Source organism: Canis aureus, chromosome 20 (assembly GCF_053574225.1).
Source record: "Canis aureus isolate CA01 chromosome 20, VMU_Caureus_v.1.0, whole genome shotgun sequence".
In the NCBI taxonomy this organism is placed as follows: domain Eukaryota; kingdom Metazoa; phylum Chordata; class Mammalia; order Carnivora; family Canidae; genus Canis; species Canis aureus.
Window position 1 is genome coordinate 25,895,412 of NC_135630.1, and position 8,830 is coordinate 25,904,241.

The 8,830-nt window shown below is 43.4% G+C and overlaps 2 pseudogenes; both read left to right on the top strand.

The window, feature by feature from the left end:
- The first annotated feature begins 4,836 nt into the window (after nt 1-4,836).
- Nucleotides 4,837-5,872, top strand: LOC144291373 (polycystin-2 pseudogene; annotated as a pseudogene).
- Nucleotides 5,873-5,875: 3 nt separating this feature from the next.
- LOC144291374 (ubiquitin thioesterase OTUB1 pseudogene) lies at nt 5,876-7,500 on the top strand (annotated as a pseudogene).
- The last annotated feature ends 1,330 nt before the right edge of the window (nt 7,501-8,830 follow it).

Sequence of the window (8,830 nt, forward strand, 5' to 3'; positions counted from 1 at the left end):
ACTTTACATCATGTTACTCTACCATCAAATATCATTCACTCTGCTGTCTTTTGAAATGAGATATAATACAGAAAATACAGGTGCTCCCGGGAAGGACTCTGTCCTAGGATGGTAAAAGTCTTCCAAACAAGTTTGTCAAGAGCAACACTATTTCAGTATTCAGTATCAATTAATATTGCTAATTTTTAAATCTCTCCCATCATATTCCCCAAATCCATAATTGCCAGATTCTGTGAAAGCATCAATTCTTATGTTCAATACTGAACAATACCAAAGCAGATTCTAAGAATTTTTAAATAACAGTCACAATATTACTACATTCAAAAAGATGTATAAAGCATGTACTTTAGAACATCCACTTTGCTAAAAGGAAAAAAAAATCCAGTTTTGCATTCTGTCTATATATCATAAGTGAGTGTTACTCATAAAGGATTTGAACTCCCTCAGCATATGTGTCCACTTCCGCCATTAAAGTGAATTCAGGTGCCGGGCATGACTGTCCCCAGACAGGCTTTTTTGAAATAACTGATGGCTGTGGTCTTATTGCCCCATTGAACTATATCTGGATACACTCTTGTTGCTTTGACAAGAGTTTCATACAACTCCACAGTCTGTAGAACACGTGGGATGTATCTCATAGTTTCTTTTATTAATGTAAACTATTTTCACTTTCTCCAGTGACAAATTGCTCCAAATTAGGTTTTTTACACCTATTATGACTGAACTGATGAGAAATTCATCTGTAGACCACAGCTGTGTATTGCAAGCATTATAAACCCTTGTGGCAAGGAGGTGATTGTTACATTGCCAAGATCAAGCAGAAGAGAATTGTTTATTTTGGAGGGAGGCAGAAATCTTCGTTTTCAAATTTTTCAAAATTTAAAAGATTATTTGTTAAGATCCAAAATGGCCATTTTAAGAGCTATCTAACAGCAACTTGTTTTAATATATTATGAGAGAGTGAAAATTTGTGCAGAGCCACTACATTCAAAAAGAAAAAGAAAATCTACTATTTTATTACTATTTAAGTATCCATTGAATGTTAGAAATATGGCAAGCATTGTATGTGGCAGAAGCAATATCTGGTGAACATACCATTTACATGACATGGAGAAGATAGATCTCTGTGAGAGGACAGGAATGTGATCCATGCATGCACTGAGTCCATATTTCCTAAGTGTATTTACACACACGTTTGTAATTATTCTCACCTGGTATACTTAATACTGTCTGGTGATTTGCCATGGATGACAACTGCCCTCCCTTAAAATCTACCAAAGGGACATAATGGCCTGACTTTTGAAAAGTTGCTGACAAGGAACAAAAACATATTTAAAAATTCAGTACTAACAGCAAATAGGAGCTTTATAGTAACACTTGGAAAACACTGAGAAATCACAAATAAATTCCAGAAAATTGAAAGAAACTTATGCTCTACTTTTCTTGGGCCATTAATGCATGAGAACGGAATAGATTTGAATACTCTTCACTTTAAAAAAGAACATGACTGGTTACTATTGATAAGTATTGTCATAAAATATAGGGTAAAATCAATGCCTAACTTTCAGAAATTGCAGACACCTCCAAATTTTCACATGTCAAGAATACCATTATCCACAATGTCTAAAGTATAGTACAATAAAAAAACCAATGTCCATGAAATTATCGTCACAATGCAACAATGTTGTGTTCACTGAATAAATATTCACTATAACAAGATTTCAAAAAAAAAGACTTCATTCTTTAATTTTTGGTATAGGCATGTGACTGTCAGTTTGCTATTGTATTCCTATGTGAAATAGAAGATTTATAGTAAAATATATTTGACATTTCCCTTAGTCATAGTCAATGATAATTTTAATCAAGATTGCGACAATAAACAATTATTTACCTTTGTCAACATAAATATGCAAAGAATACTAATTCTCATAATGTTCATGTTTCTTTTATCTTTTTAAAGATTTTATGTATTTATTTATGACAGAGAGAGAGAGACAGACAGACAGACAGACAGACAGAAAGACAGAGAGGCAGAGAGGCAGAGGGAGAAGCAGGTTCCATGCAGGGAGCTGGACGTGGGACTCGATCCTGGGTCTCCAGGATCACACCCTGGTGGTGCTAAACCACTGGGCCACCGGGGCTGCTCTGTTTGTTCTATCTTATTTGAACATTGGACAGCATTTGATATGAAATGTGTCACACTCATTTTCTTTCATTTTATTTGAAAATTTAAAAACTCTTTATTAAATTGGTCATAGAATTTCTCAATGCAACAACAATTTATTGAATCTATCTCATAACTTGAAATTATTTTTTCATAAATTAGTACACCCAAAATTTTTAAGATCCATCTTAATGTACTACAAAACATGGAAAACAATTATTGGATCATTAACCTTGTAACAGACATAATAATGATTTAGTAAAATGTGTAGGTTTTTTCTTTCACTAAATGACCATTTCAAAAGGAATATTTTCAAAGAAAATTATTAGTTTAAAAATTAGTCTAATGATTTTGGTCAAAATATAACACAGACAGGAAAATGAGACTTCTAAATTAAAAGAACAATTTTGTCGAGATAACTTTTTTTAGACCAGAATATGAAATTGTTTTTTAGATTGTGATTCCAAATCATGAAGAATCAGACCAAAGTAAGTGAAATAAATTCTTCAAGAATGTCAGACCTGCTTCAGATCTTTTTAGAATAAAATGGATATAAACAAACCAACAAAACACCATATTCTTTAAAGACAGTTGCACAGGCTTTCTTTATAAATAAGAAGAAAGAAGAAACCATTTCCTACATATGTTCCAAATAGTACATAGTACCAAATGCTCAGTAAGTATTCCTTGAATAACAAACCAGCACAAGTACCACCTGTTAAAAATAAGCATCTAAGATAAAAAATAAATTTCAATTAGTTACGTTGAAAAAAATTTTAGAGGGCGCCTTGTGGTGGTTCTCTATAAGAGGTATGCGTGATTAGACCTCAGTGACAAAAGGAAAACGTTCTAGGCTAGAAAAGTTTCAAATAAGGCAAAAATTTTCCCCTCTTAAAGATGTATAAATCAAATTCTTAGGATATTTTTAAATCATACTAATAGGAAAGCCTTGGACAAGTTATTGAAATGTATCAAAATTCATGTTTTTCTGCCAACTGAATATTTATTAACACTTATATAACAGTTATGAAGATGTATTCATATGAGCATATGCAAATGAAAACCACTTGAGATCAATAACTATAGTATAAAAAGTTTATGAACATGGACTTTAGCTGACATAATTTTCTTTTTTTCTGATATAATTTTCGATTGGAAATGATCTCATAAAAATCAAAGATGTGACATTGCATACACTGTGATGTTGAAGTCTGAGCTGACTGGGGAGTTTCTTCCTGCCTGTTGCTGAGCCTGCAAGTGAGCTCGCTCAGGGATGACACAGCTGTCTGCATGTGCCTACTGTTTTATCTCAAAACTTGTAGTGACAGGTGTGTCTTGTCACACTCTCTGGTGACCATTACAGGCCTGCCTTGTTTATCATTTCAAGATGAGCTCCGATGTGTGTGACCCTGACAGTACAGAATATAATCAAATGCCTTTGAACCGAGGAAGAGGAATTTATTGCTTGTTAACACATTTTACAGTTTATAGGGTCATTAGCCCCTTAGCTTCCGAGATTTTTTTTCAAGCTTGGCTTTGAATCTATAAATTCAACGGATTTCTATCACAGAATTGACAAGAAATGTGATATTTAGTGTAGCCTTTTATAAAATCCTTACCTCATATATAACGTATAACAATAAAAAAGAGTTAATAAGATGCTTTTCCTTTTCTTATCCATCTCAGAGGGGAATAATATAGCAAAGTTGTGTAACAAACAGTGAATTTTCTATATTGGAGTAGAAGATGTCTTAAACGTCATTAGTTTTATTTTTTATAAATTTATTTTTTATTGGTGTTCAATTTGCCAACATATAGAATAACACCCGGTGCTCATCCCGTCAAGTGTCCCCCTCAGTGCCCGCCACCCAGTCACCCCCACCCCCTGCCCACCCCCCTTCCACCACCCCTAGTTCGTTTCCCAGAGTTAGGAGTCTTTATGTTCTGTCTCCCTTTCTGATACTTCCCACTCATTTTTCTCCTTTCCCCTTTATTCCCTTTCACTATTTTTTATATTCCCCAAATGAATGAGACCAGATAATGTTTGTCCTTCTCCGCTTGACTTACTTCACTCAGCATAATACCCTCCGGTTCCATCCACGTCGAAGCAAATGGTGGGTATTTGTCGTTTCTAATGGCTGAGGAATATTCCATTTACCCCAAAGATACAGATGCAATGAAACGCGGGGACACCTGCACCCCGATGTTTCTAGCAGCAGTGTCCACAGTAGCCAAACTGTGGAAGGAGCCTCGGTGCATGGAAAGATGAGTGGATAAAGAAGATGTGGTTTATGTAGAAAACGTCATCGATTTTTTTTTTCAATTTTTATTTATTTATGATAGTCACAGAGAGAGAGAGAGAGAGGCAGAGACACAGGCAGAGGGAGAAGCAGGCTCCATGCACCGGGAGCCCGACGTGGGATTCGATCCCGGGTCTCCAGGATCGCGCCCCGGGCCAAAGGCAGGCGCCAAACCGCTGCGCCACCCAGGGATCCCAACGTCATCGATTTTAAATAACTGCACGACAGGGGCCGGGAGGGAGGCGAGGCCGAGCGGGGGAGGCGGGCCGCGGGGCCGCGGGGAGGCCGGGGCGGCGAGCAGGACGCGGCGCCCGGGAAGGAGAGAAGGCGGCTTCTGCGCGGGGCGGGGGCGCGCCCGGCCCGGGGACCGCGATGCCCAGCTCGAGCCGCGTGCAGCCGCAGCAGGCGGGGACCGAAGCCGCCCCCGCGGCCCGAGCCCTGGGCCCCGGCCGCCTGCTGGGGGGCGGCGCTGCCGGGGGCGCCGGCCTGGCCGCTGCGGGCGGCCTCCGCCAGCAGAGGGGCCTGGGGACGGAGACGGAGCGCCCCCGGCAGGCGCCGCGCGGGACCCCCGGCCGAGCCCGGCGTCCCCCTCTCCCCGCGCTCGTCGTGCTCCGGACGGGCGTGGAGCCGCTGCAACCCGCTGCGAGGCCGAGGAGGAGGAGCAAGCGGAGGGGCGGGGGAGGAAGGGCGCACGGTGGTGGAGACGGCCGTGGAGTGGCGCCCGGGCAGCCGCAGGTCGGCCGCCTCTTCGGCCGGGAGCTCCGGGGCGGCCGCGCCCGGGGCCTGGGGGGCTTCCAAGGCCGGGCCCCGAGCGGCAGGCGGCGCCTTCTAGAGGACCCGGGCCGCCGAGCCCCAGCCCGGCCGGCAGCGGGGACCCGCGGCACAGCACCTCCCCCTGGACCGGCAGCCGCCGCGAGTGGCCTGGGCCGGGCGGCTGGGTCTGGCTGCGAGGTCTCTGGGGAACGAGACTCATGGAAGAAAGCAACAGCAGCCGAGAGAAGTGCCTGGAAGTGCTTTACGGAAACGACCACATACCTGCTGCTTCTCAGGCTTGTGCATGTCGACCCGGGGGTGACGAGCTCCAGGGTGTGCTGCTCCACCGGGTAACGTCACAGCTCTTCCTAGACGCCCCAGGGTCCAAAGCAGCGAAACAAACTTCAAAACTCTTTCTTCAGTGGAAGACTTCTGGAAGTTCACCGAAGGTGCCTCATGGGATGGGCTGTACTGGAAGACACGGCCCCGCAACAGGACCGAAGCCGACAACCGACGTTTTGTCTCTATGAGAACCTCCTGTTAGGCTTCCACGGATCCGGCAACTCAGAGTCAGAAATGGATCCTGCTCTAACCCCCGGACTGAAGAGATGAGATTAAAGAGTGCTATGATGTCTACTCTGTCACAAAAAGGTGACTTTTTGTCACCTCCACAAAAGCACTCCTACATCCGCAAGACCAGGCGCGAGCAAACTGTTTCTACGGAGCTTCGGGATTCTCCCACCTGGAGGCGCTGCCGGATGACAGCGAGGAATTGCAGCGCTTTGAGGCTGTGTCTGCCAAGGGCCAAGAGGCCCTGGTGTCCAGGGCTTCCCTGAGGCCACAATCGAGGATTTCCACAGCACGTTCGTGGGCCTGATGGAGCGGGTGGAGAAGCAGACCTCTGTAGCTGACCTGCTGGCCTCCTTCCACGGCCACAGCACCTCGGACTACCTGGTGGTGTACCTGCGGCTGCTCACCTCCGGCTCCCTGCAGTGCCAGAGCAAGTTCTTCGGCACTTCCTGGAGGGCGGGCGGACAGTCCAGGAGTTCTGTCAGCAGGAGGTGGAGCCCATGTGCAAGGAGAGCGACCACATTCACTCCACCGCACTGGCCCAGGCCCTGAGCGTCTCCGTCCAGGTGGAGCACGTGGACCGCGCGAGGGCGGCACCACCAACCCGCACACCTTCCCCGAGGGCTCTGAGCCCAAGGTGCACCTTCTCTGCCGGCCTGGGCACTACCATATCCTCTACAAACAGGGCTGGCCCCGGCCTCCCGCTGCCCTGTCTGCCCTCCCCTCTGCCAGGCGCTAGACATGTGCAGAAGTTTTTTGTGGTTATAAATGGTCATATTTCACTCCCTCCTCCACCTTCCCCCTCACGCAACCTTCCACATTTTATTAAAGGAGATGCTGGTGGTGAAAATAAAGTAGTGAAGTGTCAGTAGTGAAGACCGGGCTCCTTTTGGTCTAAGAAACAGAACTGCGGAAGTGTCCGTGCCCTGTAGCCATGTGCCCTGGCTTCTCCATCCCTTCATTCATTCATCCTCTAAACTCTTAACCAAGGAGAAGATGCTTTAAGTGAGTCTTCAGTGCTTATAGTTAAGACCATGCAGACCATGGCCAAAGTGACCTTTGGTTTCTCAGATTTTCTCTACTTTTTACTGCCTTCAGCTTCTGCATACGTATTTTTCAAAAGACTAAATTGTTGACTATATGGCCAACAAGAAAGTAGCTACAGGGCCTCTGGAGATTTCTTTGAAGATTCCTGGATCCTGTTTTCCTAGATCCAGTGACATCGTTCACTAGGTTGTTATCGGGTACTATTCTGGAACAGAAATTCTCATTTTACTAGCGTTTATGAATACATTTTTGTTCAGAGTACAGGTATTTAAAGTGTATACTAAACTTGTGAGCCAGTTTCCTGTCTGGTTTAAAACCTGGCGTCTCAAATGTGTGTTTATGATTTTGAATATGTATTGTCCATTGTGCAGATCTGTGGGGGTTTTGGTGTCCTTTTGTAACCATACTTAAAACATCTTGTGTATGAAGGGAAGCTAGTCAATACTTTTAGAAATACTGTAACTATTATAAAGAAATAAGAGTGTGCAGCCCAGGTGGCTCAGCGGTTTAGCACCGCCTTCAGCCCAGGGTGTGTTCCTGGAGACCCGGGATTGAGGCCCATGTCCAGCTCCCTGCATGGAGCCTGCTTCTCCCTCTGCCTATGTCTCTGCCTCTCTCTTTCTCTCTGTGTCTCTCATGAATAAATAAATAAAATCTTAAAACAATAAATAACTGCATTACAATTTCAAATGCATTCTATAAACTCCTATCAATACATCATAAGCTTATCTATAAAAATACTATAGTAAATGAATTAAAGAAACAAAACATTATGTTTAAACACTATGGAAATTTCACTTGTTTACTTTCAAAAAAATTATTTATTTATTAATGACAGAGACACACACACCGAGAGAGAGAGAGAGAGAGAGAGAGAGAGAGAAGCAGAGACAGAGGCAGGCGGAGAAGCAGGCTCCATGTAGGGAGCCTGACGAGGACCTCGATCCCGGGTCTCCAGGATTACACCCTAGGCTGAAGGCAGCGCTAAACCACTGAGCCACCTGGGCTGCCCACTTGTTCACTTTTTATTTATTAATAGTTTTTCTAGAATATGGAGAAACTTAAATTTAAAACAATTGCTATTTGGCAAAAGTGTATATATTTTAACTTAATATTTGGGATTTAAATTAATAATTGATTACAAGATAAATTTTGTTTTGTTTGTTTTTAAAGATTTTATTTATATATTCATGAGAGAAACAAAGAAGAGAGGCAGAGACACAGGCAGAGGGAAAAGCAGGCTCTCTGGGGGGAGTCCTATCAGGACTCGATCCCAGGACTCTGGAGTCACTCCCTGAGCCAAAGGCAGGTGTTCAAACACTGAGCTATGAGTTGCCCCAGAAGATAAAAATTTTTAAGCAAAATGATTGAAAATATTCCTGAATTCTAACAAAAAGAAAGAAGGAAAATAAGTTATAGTGATTCGATACCTTTAAATGGAATTGAAATCAATTGGAATTAAATTATGTGATACATATTTCTTAATCATAACAATGGACTCCTGTACTAGACAGGAGGTAGTTTATCTTATATTTAGTAAGAAGGAAAACCACATTAGTTCTAGCACAGTGAGAAGATATTCATTAAAATAGCTATTTAAGGGATCCCTGGGTGGCGCAGCGGTTTAGCGCCTGCCTTTGGCCCAGGGCGCGATTCTGGAGACCCGGGATCGAATCCCACATCGGGCTCCCGGTGCATGGAGCCTGCTTCTCCCTCTGCCTATGCCTATGTCCCTCTGCCTGCCTCTCTCTCTCTCTCTCTCTCTCTCTCTCTCTCTCTCTGTGACTATCATAAATAAATAAAAATTTTAAAAAAATAGCTATTTAACACTAAAAAGCCACTTCAAGAGTATGCTGACCCTCTCCCATTCAATTATCATCTTCCATTAGAACACAGGATGAACCTCAAAGATGCAAAATAGGATAAAGTCTATGTACCTGGCAAGTTTCTTAGTTATAAACGACAGAAACCAACTCTGCCTAACTGGAGTCATTGG